This window comes from Pipistrellus kuhlii, unplaced genomic scaffold (assembly GCF_014108245.1).
Source record: "Pipistrellus kuhlii isolate mPipKuh1 unplaced genomic scaffold, mPipKuh1.p scaffold_m20_p_7, whole genome shotgun sequence".
Lineage (NCBI taxonomy): Eukaryota > Metazoa > Chordata > Mammalia > Chiroptera > Vespertilionidae > Pipistrellus > Pipistrellus kuhlii.
The window spans coordinates 51,631,552-51,658,661 of record NW_023425573.1 but is presented as its reverse complement, the minus strand read 5'-3'; the positions used below and the strand labels follow the sequence as shown (position 1 = coordinate 51,658,661).

The 27,110-nt window shown below is 36.2% G+C and overlaps 1 protein-coding gene and 1 pseudogene across 3 annotated transcripts in view; one reads left to right on the top strand and one right to left on the bottom strand.

The window, feature by feature from the left end:
• The window catches only part of KCNJ3 (potassium inwardly rectifying channel subfamily J member 3), a 127,179-nt gene that overhangs the window by 64,274 nt on the left and 35,795 nt on the right, over positions 1–27,110 (top strand). The gene's annotated exons all lie outside the window — the stretch shown is intronic.
• Positions 1,211–12,683, bottom strand: LOC118709176 (annotated as a pseudogene).

Below are 27,110 nucleotides of genomic sequence, written 5' to 3'. Positions count from 1 at the left end.
TTAGTGCAATTTTTATTTTATTTACAAAATATTTCAAACATCTGGGTAAGCAGAAACATTTGTGTACCCATTTTGCAAAATTTTAGCATTGTTTATATTTGGGAATATTCATTTCAGATTTTGTGTTTTAAAAACACAAATCACTAAGATCTAACTAATTTTCTTTGCACTTTTTCCCTCCCCCAAGGACATTTTTATTCTGAAATGACATGTATTAATACCTTGCACAGGTTTTATTTGCATACTAGAGGCCTGGTGCAGGAAATTGTGCACTTGGCGGGGAGGGGAGAGTCCCTCAGCCTGGCCTGTGCCCTCTTGCAGAGGCGAGAAAGGCTGCTGTGGAGGCAGGAGAGGCCCCTGCCACCACCACTGTGCTCACCAGCCATGAACCTGGCTTATGGCCGAGTGGCACTCCCCCTGTGGGAGTGTACTGACCACCAGGAGTCAGTTTCTGCATTGAGTGTCTGCCCCCAGGTCATCATTGTGTGTTATAGCGACTGGTCATTCTGCTGTCAGGCCAAAACCAGCTCTCTGACATCTGCCAAGGGTACAGGCCAGGCTGAGGGACCCCACCGGTACAAGATCAGGGCGAGGAGGGACATGGGATGTTGGCCAGCTGGGGAGGGGCATGTCTGGCTTGTCTCGCTCAGTCCCAATCTGCCAGACCCAAGCAGCAAGCTAACCTACCAGTCGGAGCATCTGACCCCTGTGGTCAGTGCATGTCATAGTAATTGGCTGACCATTCAACTGTCTGTCCACTGGTGGTCAGTGCACATCATGGTGAGCAGTTGAATGGCCTTAGCATATCATTAGCATATTATACTTTGATTGGTTAAACAGCCAACTGGATGGCTATGACACTTAGCATAATAGGCTTTTATTATACAGGATTTGCATTGTGTTCATTCATAAAAATGAATGTTGATTTTTCTCTTTTAAAAATGTAGGTAAATTATATAATTTTTCAATTTGTTTTTATTATTAACTTCATTGTATGTTTTGAAAACTTAGATTTTATTCATGCACTTAACAGCTCTAAAGTCTTTCATGGTATAAGTAGTCATTCATCAGTATTTTACTGATAGATTGTTTGCTTCCAATTGTAAGTATTACAAGCCCTTGCTAAACTGAATAGCATTTTAGAAACTCCTCTCTCCCTCTGTCTGCTTTTTAATTGCTTTTGTTACTCAAAAAAGCTTCTTTTAAAATTTTATTTAGCTTTCTGATTCTGTGCTTATGCCTTTAATATTTTCACAATGATTTTCTGCTCCCCAATAGAATAAGCAAACTTGATCCTGTTACAGACACAGTTTGCACATGGGAATCTACCATAGGCCCTGCTGACATGTTTTTTTTTGTTTTAGACAACCTCACTAGAACTTTAGGTCTCACAGTACAGACTCCAGGAAGTCGGCCTGGGCACATGCCACATGCAGATTTTGGTGCTTTCCCAACCTTCTTGGTATAAAGGTAACCAATTCTATCACCAGGGGTTCAGGACAGCCTAGCTTTGTTAGAGAATGTGTTGCAGGAGAGCCTCTGACAGTATGTCAAGTGCTGCACCAGAGTGAATGCCTGAAGTCACCGTCCCCAGAAGAGGAAAAGTAGAAATTTCTTTAGATAAGATAGGGTTTTGCAAGACTACAGAACTGTTGGAAGTAATTCTGGATAGTTGAGAATGCACAGTGACAGATTTTCTATGTACTGTAACACATTGCCAAATTCCTCTCCTAAGCACTACTTTCAGTTTGTTCTCTTACCAACTATATTCTTAAACTTTATAAAAACCATATCTTAAATATATACTCAGTGTAATTAGACCCTTACAGTTTGGCCAGCCTAGTGACTTAGAACTGTCACAGTCATTATTTTAATTTATATTTTCCTGATTCTAGGCAAATTTAAACTTTTCTCATGATATTATTAGTTACTTGATTTCCTATTCGAGTACCTATTATTTATTAATTTGTAGGCATTCTTTGATTATTTTGGATGTAAGCTTTTATGAGATATGTGTTTTATAAGAATTTTTTTTTAGTTTTTGGCTTTAAACATTTGTGGAGGAGTTTTTGTTATGTAGCAGATTTCATTGGGTATACTTTAAGTTTTTACCATTCATTGTGAATCAGATTCTTTTTAACTTCTTGAAATGACTTTATCAGAGCCTGTGACAATGATGTAAAATGTGATTATTTATGATACTTTCATTTTTGAATTTAAGTTTTGTGGAAGGCAGAAAAATGGCCTCTCAAAGTTGACCACATTATAATCCTCAGAACCTGTGCATATGTTACCTTACCTAACAAAAACCTGCTGAGGTATAAATTAAAGATTTTGAGATGAAGAGATTGCCCTGGACTATCCAAATGGACCCAGTGTCATCAAAGAGGATTTATAAGTGAAAGATGGAAGTGGGAGTGGAGGAAGAGTTGTGACTGATTGAAATAGAGGCTCTATTCACATGGCCACAAGCCAAGGAGTGTACGTAGGTAATTTCCACAGGCTTGAAAAGTCAAGCAATGTGTTCTACTCAAAAGCCCTTAGAAGAAACTCAGTCCTCCCAATCTCTTGGTCTTATACTTCTGACCTCTAGACATGTAATATAAATTTGTGTTGATGTAAGCCACTAAGTTTGGGGTAACGTATTTCAACAAAAATTAGAAACAAATATGTGCCCTGACAAAATTGCTTTTTGAGGTGCTGTTCTATTTCAGTGAGGGGTAGAAAGTGTCTTTAATATTATGTATTAAAAACCACGTTTTATTTATTTAAAAAAGTTTGTTAATTTACTAAAGGTGCATCTAGCAGAAGGGCATTTGGGAGGGGATCAGTTTTACCAATTGTGAATAAATAATGGACCCTCTACAGCGGACCGGAAATTAAGATTAGTTGAAGATAAGGGAGGCAGTCATTTATATGAAGGGAGTTCTATATTACATATTCAAAGACCCAATAGTCATTTATTTATAAAAGTGCTTCCAGTTCGCCTCTTTGGAACTTGGTTTCCTTTTTTTTTTTTTTTTTTTTTTTTTAAATCAGAAAAGATATCTCCTAAATCCAGAAGTTGTTGGTAGAAACAAATAGGGTCTTATATATAAACTCTCAAGTAGTATTCAGAGGAAAATAGTAAGAAGGACTTCAATCTCTAGGCTTACACTAGGGAAAATCATATCAGAAAGAGAAAGTCTATTGGTAATCAAATTGGATAAGACCCTTTCTGAATCTGGCTTTTACACCACTTTGAATATTGACTTGAACATACTGTAAGTAACTTCCACTGCTTATTCAGAGGGCCGGAAGCTTTAAGTTGTTTGGCTTAAAGAAAGAATGGGGTGAGAACGGGATGGGGTAGAGTGGGTAGGGAATGGGGGACAGTGTCTTGCAAGTGGTCTGCTGGAAATTTCAGATAATTCCCCATTTGGCTATGAATTATTGGCTCAGGCCAGTTATTTAATTTCTTCAAGCCATAGTCTCTTCATCTGTAACATGAGCACAATTCCAAGGCTTTGCAGAGCTGTGGTGATGATAAAATAAAGTCACATAATGAAAATACTCGTCCTGTGTCCTGCCCCATATATTTGTAACTTTGGAACTCAGATGTCTGATAATTGATTTTTGTGAGAATTTTGCCTAGTTATTAAAAGCTTAAATGTGTTATAGTATATCTTTATAATTTGTGCCACATTCTGCTACAAGAATGAATGTAGTCTCTTTCCTTTGGCTGCCTAAGAAGGCTTAGAACCTAGTGCAGTTTGGAGAAGGAGGTGGAATCTTTGACTCCTCATTAGATTTCCTCTATGTGTCCCTGTGCTTTTGTCCTTTTCAGGTGGTTTCTGACCAATGTAAATATGTGTTCATTCCAGCTATGTATTCTGCAGTTGGTAGTCTGAAGGATCTGAGGTAGTCATGACCTTCTGTAGCCATGAGTTGCCTATTTTGGGACCTAGAGTGGCATGGACTTTCCTTACAAGAGGAAGAGCTGAAGATGAGGAAGTAGGTGCTCCTATGGAGAACACCAAGGGTTTGAAACACAGAAGGAGAATCAGTTACAGAGAAGAGAGAAACTGGTATTTCTTGTTTGTTTGTTTCTACAGTCTTCAGGAAGTGTGGCATGGCAGGAGTTTGCATGGGATGGAGCAAAAGTAGATTTACAGTAGTGAGTACGGGAAACAGAGTTTATTCTTCTATCATTATTTATTAATTGTTTTGTTATTTTTCCATATGAACAACTGTAAACTTACATTTGCTCCAAACTGTGAGAATCCAACCCTGACTGTGGCTTTTAGTTTTCAAGAACTGGATTTGGACAAGTGACATTTTCTTGTACGGCCTCGCTTTCTCTGCCTTAAAGTGAGAACATTTGAATCTGGATGGAAACAAGTGAAAATATTTAGCTTAAAACCTGGTGTATGCAAACTAGGTGTTTAACAAAAACCGCATTCCTTCTTTTTGTCCCCTCTGTTGTGCTATGAGGAGACATTTTTTAAGAGTGTATAGCCTCTGTCTAATGACTCATAAATTAGGGTATAACTGGTGTGCAGGTGTCCCTGCTGAATTATCCAGAGTTATCACTCAACTAATGAGCTATTCTCTCTTCCCTTGGTTGTGACATCAATGTTTATTGTCAGCTTACTGCATCATGGACTTGTTTAAGTATGAAAAATGCTCTAACTATCTCAACTATAGGCTGAACTGAAGGAAATGTCCATGGGAAAAACAATGAAAGTCATTATTTATAATGGGAACCAAGGGGTGAAAACATCTCTGACTATAAAATGCCTTTTTCTCTTTTCTGCTTTGTTTTGTTTTGTTTTGTTTTTTTGTTTTGTTTTGTTTGATCAAGCTATGCTTGTCCAACCTGCAGAGTCTCCCAGCTGCTCAGCGGCCAACACAAGCCACGGTACAGCCATTTAATGACTGTGTAGGCCTTCGTGTACATCACCAACTCTCCCTGCTGTGTCACATTTTACAGTAGAAGCAAAAGTTGAAACTTCATATAGGCTGGTGTTTGCTTGAATAATTAAAAGAACAACCATCTTCCTTTTGTCCTGATGATTATTTAAGCAGAATCTCCTTTCTTCTAATTTACCCTTTAGTTTTGAGGATTATTGCAATTGTTCCAGATATTGGGCACATACTACACATATGTTAAGAATTTGTGCTGCTGAGACTTCTTGGAAAGATGAGTAGAATTCATATTGGAGGAAATCTTCCTACTCCTAAAATAGTCTAGCACAGCCCTGGAAAATGGAAAGCAACATATATGGAAGATTTAGGAACTGAGAAATAGAGTTTTTAGCTTTTTGTTTGTTTGTTTGTTTGTTTGTTTTTCTTTCTTGCCTACAGTGTTTTAAAGATGTATAGCACATTCTATCTTGATTATTTTGTGCCATTGCTAATGAGATGATTTTCTGATTCATGAAAGTTGACTTTTGTCTGTTTTATTTATGCTATTATTGATTATTTTTAAAAATGTTGTTTTTGTTCTTAGTATGCATTTTTGAGAAGGGAGTGAAATAATGGAGGTTAGGAATCATAAGGACCCATAGAGATGCTGTAACTTTCATTAACTCCTTTACCAGAAGTGCTTTGTTATCTGCATGGCAGCTCTCTTAGGCAAACACTGACCCCCTCATTTTGAAGGTGCCAATAGAATTTGCTTTATGTGATAGAATTGTGATAGTTAAATTATTAGATATTCTCTCAAAAACAGTGAGCCTCAAGAAGATAATTTTAAAGGTTGTTGTTAAGAACAATTTGTTGAGAAGATGAAAAGAAGAGAAAAAAAAACTTAGTGGTTTTACTCTGAAAATATACAGAACTTTTTGTTAAATGCTTTTAGGCAAAGTAAATAGTTATATCTGAAAAGTAATGATGAGAAAGAATACTTTATAAGCTGCTTCCTTTTCTTACACTGTGGATCCAGCTGCCAATCTGGGCATAGGCCCTGACTGGGAATCCAACTGTGATCTCCTGGTTCATAGGTCAGTGCTCAACCACCAGCCACACTGGCTGGGCTGGGATTGCTTTTTTTGATAACTGCTGAGATTAGCACCAGCATATGAATTTAAGAGTGTGTACTTGAGGGGTGGTTATTGGTTCTGACATATCTTTGAACCACGGGCCATTTTGCTAATTGATTGGCTTAAGTGCATTTATGAAAACAGGAACTTGGAGCTAGTTTAGGAGACTATTAGGATATTAGATAGCCAGAGTTTGGGGAGAGATTTTATGGTCCAGAGATGAACTTAATCTTTGGAATACTTTCCAGTTTTGCGCAGAACGACAGTGCTGTCAAATTCACTTTCTCTTCTATCTTGCTAGAGTCATGTGAAGTCAATTTCAATTAATGCCTTTTGTTTTTGATGTGGATATCACAAATATTCTGTATTTCACTCTTATATTAATAATTCAGGCCTATCCCGATTTTGGTTGCATATTTTTTCCTTTCTACACTTTTAGAAGTTTTGAAGAGTTATTAAAATGATTGAATGTCTAATATTCATACTTGAGAGCATGTCTTCATATGTAAATTATACCTGCTAAAAATATTTGTGTAGTCATTAGGGGATGTTACATTATTTCTTTAACACTTTGTCAGGGAATGACAAATTTATTAGTCTTCAGCTATTCATAGACTTACTATACAAGTATTAATATCACCAATGCACAAGAGTGTTCTTTAATTGTCTATATATATATTTTTTTCCTTCTATATTCTTAAGAGTTCACATTTCATTTATGGCATCCCAGTGAGCTGCAATAAAAAAAAACATTAAATGTAGTTTTGACATTTAAGTTGGTTAAGGATGGATATTGGTCTCCTATTTTATTAAATTAAAAAAATTAGTCAGTGGTACTTTAATATTTTAGTCACTTTCAAGTAGACCTACTATAATTTTCCAATCATAATTTGCTTCCAGCACATAATTTTTGAAATGACAAGTATTCTCAAAATGAAAACAAAAACAAAAAATCTAGTCCAGAACAAATGTTTTAAAGATTTTATAGAGTGAAACTAGTTTCCTCAAATAGAAACTGATTTCTATGCCTGTAAACTCCGCTTCATTTCATTTCTAGGACTGGTTTGACAGCATTTGGATAAAGAAGGCTACACTTACTTATACCTCTTGATCACTTGCATTACCTCAGTGCTTTAATATAGTAATCTATAGTCTTAGGCATCAGTTTAATATTGGCAAATATATATATATATATATATATATTTTATTATACCCCAATTATACAAATTTACAAAAATAGTTAACTGGCTTTGTATTTTATATTTAGAACTGAAGTTACAATTTCTTACATCTTTGACTTATTTTATCATCAACAATTCATTAAATATGCTAATTAAATTTAAAAAACATTTTTATAAATGTCATTATGTAACAGCATTAATTTTAGAATCAAAGAAATGCAACATATCGCCATTTGGAATTTTATAGAACTTCTCCCCTAAACAATTTGGACATATGTAATTATGTAGACAATTGGAAGTATAAGAACTTAGACCAGGGCAACCTTGGGGGATGGAAAAAATACTAAGAGTGAGGGGGATAAAGTTTAGATAAACTTGATTTGTCTATGAGGCAGGCAAAAATTCCTTCCAATATACTGAGCTTGGTTTTCTTTTCTTATTTTATTTTGTGGTTCATAGAAACATCTTTACTTTTCAGGCTATGAGCATTGATTTCAGAGAGGAAGACAGAGGGAGAGACAGATAGAAACATCAATGATGTAAGAAAATAATTGATTGGCTGCCTCCTGTACACCCCACAATGGGGCTCAAGCTCACAACCTGAGCACACTGGAAATTGAATTGTGACCTCCTGGTTCTTAGGTCAATGCTCACCCACTGAGCCATGCCAACTGGGCAGACCATGAGCATTTTAAAAGGAATGCAGGAGAAGGGACTTTTAGTGCTTCTGCTCATCCCCTGTCATGGTATTCTTTCTCATCCTCCCTTTCTGCCTGGAAGTTTGGCAAAGTAGTTCCTTATTGGTAATGAAAAGACATATAAGCACAATACTATATTGATATACATATAATGAAGTAATTTATAAACTATTTAATTAAATATCTTTATTGATTTCAGAAAGGAAAGGAGAGAGAGAGAGAGAGAGAGAGAGAGAGAGAGAGAGAGAGAGAGAGAGAAAGAAACACCAATGATGAGAGAGAATCATTGATTGGCTTCCTCCTGCATGCTCCCTACTGGGGATCGGGCCTGCAACCCAGGCATGTGCCCTTGACCAGAATCAAACCTGGGATCCTTCAGTCCGCAGGCCTTTGCTCTAACCACTGAACAAAACTGGCTACGGCTAAACTATCTAATTAAATGTAGTGCATTTAAAGCTGAAGGTTTCAGCCATTTCAAGGTAAGTTTAAAAGCACAATATTTAGTATAACAGGTCCATCCATTCCATTTTTTTAAAATTGTCTTATACATAATATAGGAAGCATTCTCTTAATTGAATTATCATGTTTGTACAATTTGATTTAGTAAGGATAGTTAAGTTCTTAAAAATAACTTATCCTAAATTATATTGAATTAATATCTTAGTTTCACTGAAGACAAAGAACTAATATATATCTACAATGTCAGTAAAAGAGAAATTACTATAGTTCAATTATAATAACCCCAAAAATGATAGTATTAAACATTTAGCAGTGTTCCCCGAGTTTATTGAAAATGTATTATCTTTTGTCTTGCATTTCCATTTTCTTAGCAATGTATCTACAATAAATATTTTAAAAAAAACCTACATATTTGAAACTAAGAATTTCTGTAAAGTGAAATTATGCTCTAGTGTTCTATTTTAACATGGCATCACACATATCATCACTCAGTTTCTAAGTGTTCCAAAGGAGTCTTTCTAGCAGTGTCTTCAACTAATTTTCACATACACACACTCAAAAAAAGTCATGAATTGGAAAGAGGCAGTTGGGGGATGAGCTAAATTTGTCTTATGGATAAAAATAGTAAATTCAGCGTGAACTGTCTCTTTATACATAACACAGATGAATAGAAACATTTTGTCTAAGTAGGGTCTTTTCAAACAGTTTTCATTGAGAATGTGTGGATTGAATTGCAATAGGCCTTGCTTTTTTCCTGTGATTGCATCATGTTCCTTGGGTTTTGAGTGTGTGTGTGTGTGTGTGTGTGTGTGTGAAACTTAAGAAAATTAAATTTTAAAAATGTTTCTTGCTAAAATCGGTTTGGCTCAGCGGTAGAGCGTTGGTCTGAGGACTGAAAGGTCCCAGGTTTGATTCCGGTCATGGGCATGTATGTTGGTTGCGAGCATATCCCCAGTAGGGAGTGTGCAAGAGGCAGCTGGTCGATGTTTCTCTCATGGATGTTTCTATCTCTCTATCTCTCTCCCTTCCTCTCTGTAAAAAATCAATAAAATATATATTTTTAAAAATGTTTCTTTTGTAATGGATATCACGTACATATTTCGGTGTAGCCAGGTTGACTTTGCTTTCAAAAATTACTGACCCAGTGCAAGATATGTAATCAGCAACAATCCCTTGACATCATAACTGACCTTCCTGATTTATGTCACTTTGTCAAATTTTATATTTCTTTTTCATTTTTATTTAACACCCCCCCCCCTCCTGCCAATAAACTGCTACTGTTTATAGATTTGCCTGGTACAGGATACTTGAAAGTTGAATCAGTAATCACCCACCCCCATTCCCACTGTTTGATACATTCTGTTAAAATATATGGGGCTTTGGGAGTGTTTTAACTTTTTAAATGTTTATTTATTTTGAAGTTCATTCTTTAGTAATGTTTTTTCAAAGGCCTAAAAGATATTTTAATATAATACAAACCTGGTGAATTTTTCAACTTTAGCTATCTGAGTCAATTGATCCAATTTAATTTTCAGATCAAGTTGACAAAAGGAAACTGAAGAGAGAAAGGAGACTGGCTTTAATATATATATGAATTTCAGAGAGGAAGAAAGAGAGAGTGTGATAGAACATCAATGGTGAGAAAGAATCATTGATCCACTACTTCCTACACACCCCGCTCTGGGGATTGTGCCTTGACAGGGAATCAAACTGTGACCTTCTAATTCATAGGTCAACACTCAACCACTGAGCTACACTGGCTGTGTGAGACTGACTGTATGGTAGCCAGTAGGAAATGATTGAGCTCTAATGGTGAAGAACTAAAAGCTAACTCAATAGCCACTTATTTATATGAAGACTGCAAGTGATTTATTAGTATCAACCCATCATCCACAACCTTTCCAGAGAAGCCTGAGCTTTGAATTTTAGAGAAAGAAACCAGCCTTAAAAAAAAGGAGAAACACACAATGAAACAAAAGTAAAAATGCAAGAATTAGCTATAAAGAGTAGAAATTCATACTTAAGTAACTTGCATTTTAATTACTGAAATGATAGTAAAATTCAATAGCATGCAAGATCTTTGCTTCTGAATAGCTTGCTTCTTGGTTACTGATGATATAGTAAGATAAAAATAGACTTTACAGGGGAAAATAAATCAACATTTGGATGCATTTTAGTGGCTTGAACTGTTAAATTTATTAGTAATAGCTATATCTAATGCATATAGAGATTAATGATGTAAATGTGGAGTACTTCTGTGACTTCATTTCTGCAACTGTGCCTACCTTATACTTAGTAGGAGCTCAATGAAGACTTAATGAGTTCCATTGCTTTCATTCAATGTTTTTATTAGGTCAGCTAACAAATAATGAACTGGTCTATACTACTTGACAAAATGTTCAGTGCTTTTGAGTGCTGACAAATGTTCTGAAGTGGCTGCATAATTCCTTGTGCCTTTTAAGCTGTTCTTGTGATTATTTGGCCTGTCAGAGACATTGAAGTATGCAAAATTATTGTTTTACTAGAGGCCTGGTGCATGAATTTGTGCACCAGTGAGGTCCCTCAGCCTGGACTGTGAGATCGGGCTGAAACTGGCTCTCCAACATTCCTTGAGGGGTCTCGGATTGTGAGAGGGCAGAGGCCAGGCTGAGCAACCCCACTGGTGCACAATTGGGGCCAGGGAGAGACAGGGGAGGTTGGCCAGCCAGGGAGGGACCTCTTGAGGGCTCCAGGCCATGTCCAGCCCATCTCACTCACTCAGTCCCGATCAGCCAAACTCCAGCAGCAAGCTAATCTACCAGCTGGAGCATCTGCCCCCTGGTGGTCTGTGTATGTCATAGCGACTGGTCAGTTGGTCGACTGTCTTCCCTTGGTGGTCATAGCAAGCAGCTGAGCGGCTTTAACATATCATTAGCATATTACACTTTGATTGGTTGAATGGACAACTGGCTGACCAGACTCTTAGCATATTAGGCTTTTATTATATAGGATTTGTGCTGTTTTAAGAGCTCCATCTTGCTCATGTGCATCATGATTATTTGGAAGCATTCTTTGATGAAGTCATTTTAAGATGCACTTGGTACTTGAGAAGAGCTATGAAGCCAGGATACCTGGTTAAATGTAGTTCTGCTATCTGCTCACCATGTAATTCTGGGCAAGCTCCTTTTCCTTTATATGCCTGTTTCCCTGTGTGTAAAATGAGGATAATAATAATAATAATGCCTATGTCATTAGAATGCTGAAATGATAAATGAGTTGATATATTTAAGGTACTCAAAACAGTGACAAGTTCATAGTAGGTGCTAAATAAATGTTAACTATAATTACTTAATGTGATTAAAAATGGGTGAAACATACATTTTAAACTGTTATAATACATGGCATGCATAATAGCATAGGTATTTGTTTTTATACAAAGCACACAGGCACACAAACACGTAAACACTTACACCTTCAACATGCATTTTATAGATCAGAAAATGGAGGAAAAATAATGATAAAACGTCTACTAATAAAAACAGGTCTTCAGCTGCTTGTCTGGTGTCATGCATGAGAACTAATAAAGTGTTCCTTTTCAATTTGCCTTTGTGAAAAGATTTGTAGGAGAGATAGGATTTTTTGGTAGTGTTCTACTCAGATCAAAGCACAGAGAATCTCATCCCTACTTTACTTTCTTATTTGAACAGGGTGTGTGTGGATACAAAAGAAAACTAAGGGTTAAAGTTACATAACTTGAGAAAAAATTTAATATTTTCTTGGAATGAAGAGAACATTTCATGAAAGAACATTTTTAGTATATTTTGGTGCGGAAACACACAGAGGAGATATTGGAACAACAAAAAGCGGCTTAGAATTTAACAGTGTTGGAATACTCAAGTATGTTAAAAAATTTTTATCTGCATGCCCAAATGAATTATGCATGATTCAGCCTTTTTTTTTTTTTTTAAATGAACATTATAGTAATGTTCACAGATATGTTCCTTGTTGAATTCTTTGTTTTTCTTGGAATGAGACAGAGACAAGGAAACATGGTGATAGAGCTCAAATGACATAGTAAGAGAAGTCTCCTTAGTACATGTATTTCTGTCACCATAAACATCCTGGATTAACTCCAGGATGGTAATTCTTTCATGTCTTTTATTTACTTATTTTTAATCCTCACCTGAGAATATTTTTCCTATTATTTTTGGGGGGGCCTACTCTAAATACCTCACCTTAATTATTAAAACCTTTACTTTCATGTAGAGTCTATTCTCAGGTACTGGCATCAGGGCTTCAATATTTGAATTATGAGAAAACACAATCCAGCCCATAACAGTCATAATTGTGACAAATAAATTTAAGGCCAGTGACTAAATGTCTGAACCAACCAAGAAATATTGTTATCTCTTTTTGATGTCTCAATTTTGAAACTGATGGGTCTTTTTAGGATTGTCTGTTGCAGTATAAATATCATCACCTAAGGAAATGGATTAATTATAAAAAGCACTGTGCTCACTCAGACCAAAGCTATCCTACCTAATAAAAGAATAATATGCAAATTGACCATCACTCTAACACACAAGATGGCTGCCCCCATGTGGTCAAAGATGGCTGCCCCCATGTGGACACAAGATAGCCACCACAAGATGGCCAGCAGGGGAGGGAAGTTGGGAGGGATCAGGCCAGCAGGGGAAGGCACTTTGTGTATGATCAGGCCAGCAGGGGAGGGCAGTTAGGAGGGACCAAGGAGGCAGAGGAGGAAAGTTGGAGACAACCAGGCCAGCAGGGAAGGGCAGTTGGAGGGGACACAGGGCTGTAGGGGAGAGCAGTTAGGGGAGGACCAGGCCTGCGGGGGGGGGGGGGGGGAGGGCAGTTAGGGGTGACTAGGCATGCAGGGAAGGGCAGTTAGGGGTAAACAGGTTGGCAGGGGGAGTGGTTAGGGGGTGAGGGCAGTTAGGGGTGACTAGGCATGCAGGGAAGGGCAGTTAGGGGTAAACAGGTTGGCAGGGGTTAGACATAAACCAGGCTGTCAGGGGAGTGGTTAAGGGGTGATCAGGCTGGCAGGCAGAAGTGGTTAGGGGTAGTCAGGAAGGCAGGAAGGCAAGCAGTTGGGAGCCAGCAGTCCTGGATTATGAGAGGTAGGATTGGGCCTAAACAGGCAGTCAGAGAGCCCTCTAGGGGTCCCAGATCGGAGAAGTTGCAGGCTGGGCTGAGGGAGACCCCCGCCCCTGTGAACGAATTTCGTGCACTGGGCCTCTAGTTTTAAAGGGTTTCAAATCTGATGGAAACTGTTGCAATAGAGTTTTTACTTCATTTATTCTGAAATTACCACCAGTTAGAAAAGTCAGTGTTCTATATATTTTTACGTTAATTAATTCCTGATGATGTTTTTATCCTCTCACTTGGAGAACTGAGGGTGGAAGGTTATAAAAGTTTCCCTGGATGGACCTCTGGGAACATAGGAGGCAACGAAGGCCAGAATTTTCTGAAAAACAGGTACTCAAATGTATAGATATTTCACTCATTTCTAGGGTATTAGACAATGGACATGAAAAGTATGTTTTAGGATCACTAGTGGTACCCACCCAAGCTCTACAATTAACACTTGGTTATTGGACACCCTTTGTGTGAGGGATAAAATGTCATTGCCAATGCTACTTTCAGTCAGTTCAATTGTTTCTTAGTACTAGATGCTATTGTATTTCTCATTGTGAAGCAGATACATGTATATTTCCTTTTCAACACTTATCTGTTACTTATTACCCCTAGCCAAATAAAACAAATCAAAACATTTTCTGATGACTGTGCATCATTAATGAAAGGTATATAAAAAGAATTTCATTTTAGTCAACTGAGAAAAACAAGAAAGTATATGTATTCTTTGGTTTAGGATAATATTTGTCAAAACTGAATGATGACATTCATTGTTTTTAGCTGAAGAGCTAAACAATAATGAATTACCTATGATGTATCAGAGGATAATTTCAGAGAACTCAGAAGACTGAACAGTTATATTTATAAATATGAACAAGAGAATATTAAATTTATTTTAGAATTTAGATTATTATGCAATTTAGAGGGATCTTTGAGATATAAAGAGAGAAAATATTAATAGATGATATTGTTTGGCATTTGTGTTGGAATCATTCAATAAGTATTTTTCTTCTGCCATTAGAAAAAAATGCATGTCAATTTAAAACAGTTTAAAAGTATATTAAAATGAAAAGGATTTTTTTTATAACTGAGAAAGGCAGGAGAACTTTTTTTATATATTTGGTTTTGGAATTAAGCTTTCTATTTCATCCCCTTTGTATTTTTCTGTAACTTAGATATTTCAGACATTACATGGTCTTCCTCTCCATTGACTAATGGTTCTTTCTCCTAGCATTGTTTCTAAAAAAAATGATTTTCTGTACATCTCTTTTGCTATTTTTACCCTTTTACTTGGAATAAAAACTTTGGTAGAATTTCAACATATCTTTATGGAGCTGGTCTGCACCAGGGATTGAGTCTACCCTGTGTGTTCTTCCCTCTCATCCCTCCTCCCTTCCACAGCAACCATGGAGAATCTCTTTGAAACCCTAGGGAACCAGGAACAAGATAATGTGATTGCTGCTACCATTACAAACGTGTTTATTTGTCTCTTCTTATTGTTCCTGTTTTCCCAAACTTCCTCAAGTCCAATTCTCATTACAAGTAACAATTAATAAATGGGAAAGCCTTAGGAAGGTGTAGCATACCTCACCCACTATTCAACCTGGACTGTTCAGGTTCCTTGATCCTACTCTCTGACTTTCTGCGTTCATGCATTTTCCCCCATGATTTGTCTCCTAGGTGGAACACAACTTCTTCCATCTCTGGTTTTTGAAAAGCAATGCATTGTTTGATAGCATCTCAAGTATTCTAAGTACCACTCCTTAGTGCTTTCCAACTAAATGAGATTCAGTGTTTATTTTTTATGACAATAATTTTAACCTTTCTTGAAATATACTCTAACATTCACTTGTGCTAATTGGCCAGAAATCCCTTGAGTAGAGAGAAGAGTATTCAGGAAGAGAATAGGCATTCATCCACATTAATTTTATTAGTTTGGAAACTTAAAGAATGGAGTGGCTGTTGTTGCCACAGAATTCATGAAAACTGAGATGAGAACAGATGTTTTAACAGAGCCTTGAAGATAACCAATATTTAAGATACAAAAACGGAGGCCAGTTACAGAGAGTCAGAGAAGCAGCACACATGTGTTTTTATTGATATATTAAGTAATAGGAAGCGTACTAGTAAACTATTGCAGTTGAGAAAAATGGCACTCTTTTTTTATTTTGCAGGAGAAGCCATTAATTGGATAGAGTCTTCTTGTGTCTAAATGGATGTTTTGTCATTTGCTCTTATTCCTTTGATACTACTGCTTGTCTGCTATAAAACTAGACTTTTAAATAAGCATTGATGGAAATTTTTGAAATGACTAGTTATCATACACATGTTTTTCATGGGCACAAATTCTTTCTATTTTTTTAAATATAGACTTCAAATATATTTATGTCTTCTGCTATTAATATTTCTATAATTTTTAAATGGGTGAAAGAAATCATTATGTGAGTTTGAGGTGTGTTCTAACTCAAGTGTGAAACCTACTAATCAAATGTATTTGAGAGCATATGATATTTAAGATGTAAGGTAGCATGCTGCACAAAAAAGGAGGCCATGGAAGATAAAAAAAAAAAAAAAAAAAAAAAAAAAAAAAAAAAAAAAAAAAAAACCAAAACAACCCACATTACCCCAAATTTGCCTCGGTGTGGATATGCGAATTCTAAAGAAAACCATGTTGTCCGGGATTGATTCAGATTTACTTGTGAGTCTCACTCTGAAGTACAGTTTTAAGGTTTGAGAAACCTTTATCAGTTGGTCAAGAATTTGTTGATATTTATGTCCACTTTTGCTATCACTGGTTGCCCTGTGTTATGTAAATTTCCTAGTCCTTAATTTGCTTAAAGGCTCAGATCTTTGATGGATAATATTTTTCTTTGCTGTATAATATTGTACAAAAAAGCACAGAGATCTTTGCAAATAAGATTTTTTTATGTTGCCTCACCGACAAGCCCAGGAAGTTACCATGTATCTAGGGCCTAATAGTAAACAAGCTAAACTTAAAGCGAAGAAGACAGTGGCCTCCAGGGAAATTAAACCCACTATCTCTTGGAATTTGCTTTGTTGGTTGAAATATCATGGGGAAAACACTAAGGATATTTATTTTATCTAAGAATCTGAATCGTGTAAGTTTATGGAAGACTTTATTAAGAGCTAGCTAGAGGAGCTCAGGAAGCTTGGCAATGAGTTCCTTGCTTTGGAAAATACTCTCCATTTTATTTTCTTAATATAGCTAACAGAATAGAAGTCCATCTGACTACTGAAATAATGCATGCAAAAGTGACTTGAAATATATAAAGCATATGGTTGTCCATTTCAAATGTTAGATAGAATTAATTTGTTAAGACATAAACTCTTCCTGGCCAGATAAAAATGTAGCCATGAAAGATACATAGAGAAATTAATTTTTTAATACTCTCAGCATTAGAGATCTGTAATTTCACCCAGGTATTTCATATTGTCATTTAACATTGTCATTTAATCTTTATTGACATTCTGTGGAGAAATAAATAATTTTGGTACTAAAGTATCCAAACAGGACAGGCTGTGGATATTCAAGTATAAATAGGTAGTTGGGGAAAAAAAAGTTTAAAGAAGATGTGATGGAAGGGATAAGATTTGCAACAGAGGGCATTTGGGCCAAAATAAAGGAATGCAAAAGACACTAATGTGATTGTGGATCTCTAATAGAATATTATGAATAATACTTTGTAACAGGGGTGGGAACGTCTGGCCTGCAGGTCATTCAAGGTTCACAAAATCCTTTGATCTGGTCCTGCCACTTTAAGAGTGAGTTAATTAAATGTTTGATCAAATACAGCAGGCTAACTTTTAAGTGGCTAATTTTGTATGACCCGGAAATGATATTATAAATATCCAAATGACCCTTGGCAGAAACAAGATTCCCCACCCCTGCTGTATAATGTTTGAAAAATTCACGATGCGCTGCTTTATTACATTTAGGGAAAGGGTTAGACCACTGATTTGATATATTTCATAAATACCAGTCTTACTGAGCGAGGCATGTCCTTGGCTCCCGCCTTCATGACAGGCAGGTATCAAATGTTATTTTAACTGAAGTCCAAAAAAAAAAAAAAAATAGCACAACTTTCATCACAGGTTGGCCAAATTATTCACCAGTAAAACGGAAATAAAAATAATCTTGGATATCTATGTTGCTGTCACCAGTAATCAGTCATGTGTACAACAAACTTTAACTTGAGTGAATCTTACTTTGACAGCTAAATTACTAGGGAAATAGAACCGCAGATGCCAAATAGAACATGTACCCTCTTTTGACATTTTTGGTGATTTTCTAATTATATTGTTACGTGAACTTCAATTATCTCCTCTGCTTGCTTTCATTGCTCCTTTTACATACTTGTCTTGAATCTGACACTCTTAAATTGCTCAGAGGTTTCCTTAATGAATGATTAGTAATGATGATAGTAAACCAGTAATTTTTAAGTATTTTGCTTGTCTTGTTATTTTTTACTGGAGTTATTTATTTTTTTAAGTTAAATCCTTTGAAGAGTTACCTTGGTTCTTAATAACATCAAACACATTTTTAAGATTTATCATAAGATGTAAGAGAGCTTCCTTATTTTTGATGACTAAGATATTGGAGGGTTTTTTTTTTGTTTGTTTGTTTTTTAATGAGTTTCCAATTAAAAGGTATATGTTTTCAAATCTGTGTACCTGCAATGGTTGTGGTGATCATAGAAAGAAGTTGTATGGAGTGTACAGCAGGGGCTGGAGGAGAGTCCTGAGGGGTCAGCCAGAGAGGTTTTGACCCTTCTGTGAATGAATGGGGTAATGTGATCCTCCTCAGTGGGCACAAAAAGTGATCTCTGATTTACTCAAGAAAATAGTGATGACTAACATTTGGATTTCAACACCCTTAGTTAAATAAAACGTATCTCATCCTCACGTTTTATCTTTTCCTCTACTTTCTGGGGAGGTGGGAGATGTATAGTGATAGAGGTTAAGGGAAATCGTTGCTTAGAAGAAGAGAAGGCTTTTAGAGGAGGAGGAGAAAATACCAGAATAAAAAGGTAAATCCTGCACCCATTGTCCACCTTTGGAATTTGTTGGTTGTGCTTGAGCTAGAGAAGTTTCGAAATTTAAGTTGCTTAAGATTAAAGTTTTGGTAGCTTAAATACATAGTATAAGAGCCACTTGTTAATTAATTTCTAAAAGTGGTTAAAAATCTAAAGGGTATGCCCCAAATTTTTTCCAGGGAAGGAGAGAAAGGGCATTTCAAAGTTGATTTAGAGGGTTATAATGTTTAAAAAAATAATGTTTTTAATTCCTCATCAAACTTTTCTGAGACCAGCCAGTTCCACAAACTGGTTACCCATGCATTATCTCATTTAATTCTTGTGAGGTGGGTTTTATTATTACCATTTTAAAAAATGCGATTTCAAGAGAGATTATGAAACCTATTTGAGCTCACACAGCTAGCAGATGGCTAAGCCAGATTTTGAAACTAGACTGTGACCAAGAAATCTGCCCTTTCAACCAATGTGGACAAGTGTCAAAACCAGCTGGAAAGGCGATAAGGATGCAGGAGTGTGGAGAGCAGAGGTAGGCTCCTGATATAATTGCTTTGAGGTAGATAAAGAGCAGGCAGATAAAGCCAAGGTCTGGGAACCAGGCTGTCAAACAGAGACTAGAAACCTTTAGTAAGTTTACCAGAACATTACATATATATAATGTTGGTGTGTTTTTTTTACAACAACGGCAATTCAAGCACGGAATACACAAGATCCAAACTGTTAATCAGCAAGATGCCTAATAGAATGGGACAAGTGCACAGGCAAACAGAATTCATTCATTCTAGAAAAATATACTAACCATTATTATGGTCCAGGCTCTCTACTAGGTCTTCATGCAGCTTCTTCAAAAGGCCAAGAAGTATAGTGAATCGTTTGTTCCTTATCTTTTTTTGTTTGTTTGTTTGTTTGTTTGTTTGTTTCTAATTAGGAGCTTCCCAACTTTGGGTACATACCAAACCATTTTCAGATATGAAGCAAGAGAGTCCACCACGGTTCACTTATGTGCCTACAAGTCTTGCAGAGGGTGCCAAATCACTCCTTTATCTGTGCCCTTTCACATAATTCTTTATGTAGCCCGTGATTCAGAAAAGTCAGGAAATACATTGCAGGAATGCATCATTTAAATCTGTCTCTTAATAAATATTGGTTGGTTGGAAAATGGCTATGGGTTGAACATAGGTAATTGAATGTTATATCTCTAGACATTTATATGGCCAGTTCTGAGCCCAAACATTATGATAGTTCTTTAATTTTTTTTTCTCCTGAAATAAATCCCTTGCTATTTTCAGGGGCTGTTATATGTTCACTTTCAACAATGTAAATGTTTGGAAACTCTCAAGGCCAACCTGTGAGGAAAGATTGGTTTGGCTTAATTGGTGGTGGACATTTGAAATGTAACTGGAAGAATGAGATTAATATGTTCTGTAATTCTATATCTTGAGCTATTGAGTAAGAATTTCTATTGCTCTATTGATAGGAAGCTGCTGTTCAGATAGAGTTGTTTTGTCAGAGAGGAAATCATATATATTTTGTTGTCATGTCTCTTTTATGTTTTTATTTCCTTTAAGAGCTAAGTGTACTTTCGAAAATTTTGTTCTTGTGCACAATTTCCTTTCAATGTTCTTTAAAACATATCTGCCAAGAAAATAGTTTACCTCCTTGCAAAATGCTAACATTTTCAATTTTAAGTAAAAGCCACCTTGCAAACAGTGTTATTTCAAAACGTTTGATTTGTCATGATATGTTCAGTCTATTTTTAATGTTCTGCAAATTGAATTTTGAAGATGGTGTTTGTTCCAAGTTAAAGCAGTGTGAAATATGTTGCATTATGACTGAGTGGAAGAGAAAGAGAGATCCAGGAATAAATAGATCTAGAAGATAACTCACAGCTAAATTTTCTTTCCATTTTCCCAGCAAAAGGAATTAAGCCAACAAATGGCATCTTGCCCTCAAAGTCAGACTGAATTTCATTTATGAACAAGTGGGACCAGTATTTTTGTTGAATTTTTTCATTTATGTGAAGCACTAAATATTGTTGAATAACAAATAAGTCACAAGCCCCAATCTTTTCGATGGAAGTTTAATTTAGTGTCTTACTCTATTGATATAAGTATGTGCACAATGCTTAGCACATGGTAGGTATTCAGTAAATGTAACTGATAAAATTTCCTGGTGCTTTCCCTAACAAAGGATGATTACCATGTATTGTTTCTTTCTTAATACCCAGACTATATATCAACCACTATGTAATAGGTTATAAAAATGGGTATAAACACCCAGCTGGTATGGCTCAATGGTTGAGCATTGATCTATGAACCAGGAGGTCACAACTGGATTCCGAGTCAGGGCCTATGCCTGGGTTTCGGACTCAATGCCCAGTAGGGGGTATGCAGGAGGTAGCTGATTCTCTTTCATCATTGGTGTTTTTTATCTCTCTCTCCCTCTCCTTTCCTCTCTCTGAAATAACCTTTTTTTTTTTTTTAAAGGGTATAAACAATGGTGCAGCTATTAGGAAACTTATAGTAAGTGGAGGGACACAGTCTGTAACACTAAGGGAGAAATACTAAGGCCACTAAAGAAGCTTCATGAAGGAACATTTGCAAGTGTCTTGGGATAATCTGATTGAAACTACCATTTTGAAGAATTCACTTTTGAACAACTATAATTTATTTTTATCTTCTCTAGGAACCTGTATTTTAAGTCTAGTAAGTAAGAATGCATTGCTGAACAGCAACATGCATGTCTCTTGTCACAAAGCAATGCCCTTCAGTAAATAGCTTTGACTTCATGAATGTTTACAAGATTAAATTCAGACTTATACTGGTGGCCCGATGCACAGATTTGTGCACATTGAAAGGAAATTAATTAGAAGAAATATTTTAATATCGCTATTCGCCCTTTCTCTATAAAAGAAGTGTCAACCAAATTCACAATTAACAATTACAGATCTAAACACGTGTGCGATTGGCACCAGCAAGGGCTTTATCTGTATATTGCATGTACAACTCAACTTAGCCTTTTATATATATAAGAATAAACTTGCTTAATTAGACCTGCTTTCTGATGTAGCTAAACTTTTTCCAGCCCAGTGAAGAACCCTAACTTCTCTTTCATGTAATTGTCAGCAAGACAGCAGTATACCAGTATATCAACACAGACTATTATTGTAGATCACACAGGGAGAACAAAGGCTAAAATATTTAATTGCAGCAGTGTTTGACTATATTCTGAGCAGTGAGAAACCCTGAAGTCATTTTTAAGTTCTACCATTTCTTACTTTTTTTCAGTCCGGTCAAGTTTCTAAGCTTTCTATAAAGGGAAATAGGATTCAACCAAGATTCCTATTTGCCTACTCTAGGACTTCTGTGGGGATCAATAAGATCCCACAGGCACGGGAAAATGCTTCACAGACATTTGGTTAAAGTGTGAAATGTTTGCACCTGGCTATAAAGCAAGTTGTGTTTCTGGGCTGAAGAAACTGTAAGGGCTAGTTGTCGTTAGGGAGAGGGAGTGAGGCATTGCTACATGACATCATTACCTGGTGCCCACAGCAACTGTTTCCATGCTGGGCTGGGCTATGGGCCGCATTTTGCATCATGGGATCTTGACTGCATTGGCTGTGATTTGGTGGCTGTTGCCTTAGGGCGGTGGTGGGGCCTGTGTCTCACTTGGGGGAGACCGAGTATTGCTTTGTGGGCATTAGGCCCGTGGTGCCAGTGTTCATCACAGCAGCTCCTGCGTTGAGAGTCTACCCCCTAGTGGTCAGTGTGCATCATAGTAACTGGTCAGACCATCGGACACTTAGCATATTAGACTTTTATATATAGAGATTTTTTTTTAATGCAGCACCTGTTTCCATTTTGTTAATTTTCTTCTTATGTCCTATGCCTATTATGTTGACTTTTTTGTCCCTCCTTTAAATGGATTTAGTGTACAAATATGATCTATTCTTCAAAGTTTTTTAAAATATATTTTATTGATTTTTTACAGAGAAGAAGGTAGAGAGATAGAGAGCTAGAAACATTGATGAGAGAGAGACATCAACCAGCTGCCTCCTGCACACCCCCTATCGGGGATGTGCCCTTGACCAGAATCAAACCTAGGACCTTTTAGTCCACAGGCTGATGCTCTATCCACTGAGCCAAACCGGTTTTGGCATATTTTTCAAAGTTTTAAAAGGAAAAAGAGTGTTTTATAAAATGAAAGATCATAAATCCTTCGCCTTTCACCTAGAAAACCAGAAATCAAGTAAAATGATCACTTTGAGGCTGAGATTATGTTTTACTGTCTATAGTAAATATATGTGTTCATATAATCATGTACATCTATATTTCCATATATGCGTGTATATATTTTACATATATAGTGCTTCATATTTAGTGGGCAGTTAGTACTTAAAATTTAATTTCCTGTGGATCTTTTACTACTGTAATATAATACTATTCCTTATTATAATTTTTATAAGTTTTTCAGAAACTTTAAATGCTAAAACTCATTTTTTACTATTGTCATGCATAACTTTTTCATATTTAAAATTTTAAGTATTTTAACTAATTAAGTACATTTTTAGTTAGAATTTCAGAGCCATCCTAATAGGCTAGAAGACTTTTTTTAATGTTTCATATTGATTGGCTTTCTAACTGTCCAGAGGAAATAACTTACACGTGGTGTTTTTGTCTTTTTTACACTTGAAAAGCAGGTCTTTTGGAGACATAAAAGATCTTGTGTTTTATTTTTGTATTTCTTTGTGAAGTGCTTTCCTTTTTATCCTCCTTGTAAATCAGTGTGGAGCCCAAAGCATCATTACAGAGTAAGAAAAGACTTAGAGAATTGGATTGCTACCTGGGAAATTGGATTTTGAGGAATTTGATTTTCCCATTGGAGTGTGAATGACAGTAACTCAAACTCTAAGAGAAAGACATCTTTTAAAATGTCCTTGCAGACAAATTTACAAAACACCAGACCAGCGATTTTCAACCTTTCCACTTCCTGGCACACATAAACTAATTACTAAAATTCTGCTGCACACCAGAAAATATATTTTTGCCAATCTGATAAAAAAAATAGGTATAATTTATAATTTTGATTCATTCATTCAGGTCGGCTATTGTTGTGTTGACTGTTGTCATTTTTTTATTTGACAATTTAAGGAGAAATAAATCGTGCTCCTGACTGAATAGTCAGGTACTGCATGTTTTAAAAAGTCTTGAAAATTGCTGCCTTTGACCATTGTTCTTTGTTATTAAATCATAAGTTTCTCCCCATTGGCCTTTCTCCTTCCAGCACCTGCATAACATGGGTGATGGATTAAACAGCAAGTTATGTTAGGAGTCAACCAAGGTTCTGACACAGTGCTAAATCACACGATAGTGTGAGGTTATCTACAGGAATTTAAGTCTTTAAAGTACAAGATCTACATAGAGGGACTCATCTTAGAAGTGGCACTCAGCTGATAGTCAGAAAAGAAGAGATGCCAAACCAGATAGATACCCACTGAAAATAGTTAGGTATGAAGACAGTAAAAAAAAGTGAGTATTAGCATTAAAGTTTCTGAAACGTTTATAAAAAAAAGTATAGAAAAATCTTATTACATTAGAATAGTGAAATAGCATACAGAATTTAGATATTTACTAGAGCGAGGCCTGATGCATGAAATTTGTGCAAGAGTAGGTCTTCCTTCCACAGCTGCCTGCACTGATTTCCCTCCAGCCACCTGCAGCTACCTGGAACCCGGGTTTCTCTCCGTCTGCCAGCAGGCACCGAGGACCTGGGCTTTCTTCACATCCCAGCTTCTTCCAGAAGGTTGTCCGAAAGGAAGTCTGGAAGGATGTCTGATCTAATTAACATTTTACCCTTTTATTATTATAGATACACAGATTTCTGTGGGTCTAAAGAAATACTGCAGCAGAGTATGTTCATACAAAAGTGAAAAAGGCGTGTGTTTTTTCTCAATTATGTGGTCTAGACAATGTTTAGGTATCACAATTACCTGTCTTTATCATCTTCTCTCAGTGAACTTTCTGATATGTTGACATAATTATTTGTTCTGTATCTTTTAAACACTAACCACCTTATTCAATTAAGTGACACCTTTTAGTAATTACTGAGTTGATGATTCTGGGGTACATTTTTCCATCAATGCAGGCAAATCCATCAATGCAGGCAAAACATTCACTATTTGAAAAGCTAACATAGTGGTCTGTTGTGCTCATTAATTTTTGAGTCACTGAATTCAAATTATGCTTTGAAGTTGCCTTTGTGGTAATACTTATATAAAAAGATACTACATAACAGTTGAATGGCTTGATGCAGACAGATTATGGAGTGAATTCCTTGTTAGTTTTAATGCTGCTTATTATTTTCAATTTGCATGGGAACTTGAGTCACAGATTTGATATTTATTAGGAGGAGCTATAAATCCAGTTGTGCAAGCCATTCTTTTAAAATTAGAACGTGTTTTCAAAATACTTGCTTCAGAAGTTGTGACTATAATTGGCTAAGTCTGTTCTATTCCAGACCCTTTCCCAAGCCCCATTCTATTGAAGATTTGCTGACCAAAAGGCTGAGGCTCAAAGCTGCTAAGTATTGTCTGGCAAAGGGCTCCCCTGTGCAAGTCGTGAGACAAGAAGAGCCTCAAACCAGATGTTTGTATTCCTGGCCTCTAGAAACAACCTTATTGCTATTCAAGTTACTGCGCAGTAACCAAGATGTACAAAATTATCCCTGAATCACCTAGTGTTCTAGTTGCTGGTCATAGAAAGGCAGCTGTCAGTTTTCTGATGTTTTAGCATTTCAATTACATTTCTTTTTTTTTTTTTTTTTTTTTTAAATATATATTTTATTGATTTTTTACAGAGAGGAAGAGAGAGGGATAGAGAGTTAGAAACATCTATGAGAGAGAAACATCAATCAGCTGCCTCTTGCACACCCCCTACTGGGGATGTGCCCGCAACCAACGTACATGCCCTTCACCGGAATCGAACCTGGGACCTTTCAGTCCGCAGACCAACGCTCTACCGCTGAGCCAAACCGGTTTCGGCTCAATTACATTTCTACAGATCATCTTTCTTCTTCTTTTCTCATTCTTAACATTGAATATTAGTTTATTTCACAAAGTTGATATGAGACTTGGTATATATTTTGTACTAGCCTGAAATTTGGTACCACTATGAATGCACAAATATACATTCAATTACAAAAGTAAGACATGAAATATGTAAAATTTCAGTAACACAGAACACTATTATATATATATATATATATAAAAATACAATCCCTTCTTCCCAAACCTCAATGTTCACAGTTTAGTGTGTTATCTGATGTTTTTAGTAAATACATTTAACTTTGTTATTGTTGCTGGTTTTAGTGTTATTATTTTATAAAATGGGTTCATATTACACATATATTACATACATGCATCAATATTATATGTATATGTGTATATACACATACATAACATATATATATAAATATGTGTCACACTATAACTTGCTTTATCCTAAAATTTATATCGTATGCATTCTTTCTTATACATACTTCATGGCATATAAGATAATTTAGTTAACCATTCCTCTTAGTTTGAACATTTAAATTGACTCTATTTTAAAAAATACTTAATGAAGTTCTAACAGATGTCACGGTTCACTCATCTAATGCACAGGTTTCAATATTTACAGATGTTATCCTTTTTCATTGATTTATTACTGCACTGTATTAATCACTGCAACCTTTCATATGTGTTGATATCAAGAAAAGTTAGTTCTCCCTTATACTATTTTCTTTAAAATACTTTGGCTATTCTTGCATTTTTTCCTTCTAAATGGACTTGAGAATCAACTTGACAAGTTATTTAAAAAATTAAAAACTTGAGATTTTGATTGTGATTGCACTGAATTTTAGATGTATTTGGGAAGAGCTGACATATTAAAATATTGAAACTTTGAAGTTTAACCATGTATCTGACATTTGACACTTTAATGATGATTAGGATTACTGTAGCTGAAGAACAGACTCTCTCTCTCTCTCTCTCTCTCTCTCTCTCTCTCTCTCTCTCTCTCTGTGTGTGTGTGTGTGTGTGTATATGTGTGTGTGCGCGCATGCGCGCACAGGGTTGAATACATAAGATGGTGAATCTTCAAGGATTTTACATATGATTCCATGAATTTGCGGGAGAGTGGTGGGGTTAGGGTTAGGGTTAGGGTTAGGCTTAGTGGTGGAATGGGAAGGAGGGAGGGAGAAGCCGATGTTTGAAAGTATTCAAATATCTTCTCTTACGTTGGGCAGTTCAAAAGCTAGAACAGTGGCTTCTTCTTCCTTTTTCCTTGGGAAAGAACCGCACATGTGGTTGGAATAGGAGACTGGTGTCAGTGAAGGAGGAGGAGCCTTTCTTCTAACTTAGAGACAGTCCTGGAGACAATAGGACTTAGATTTGGGGCTGTCCATGCCTCTGCCTGTTGGATTGAAAATGGTCATTATCTATTCCCCAGTATATCATTCCATCCACATTTTCCATTCTTCTCCAAGTATAAGTTCTTGGGGCCTGACATTTCTTCTTGTGTTTTT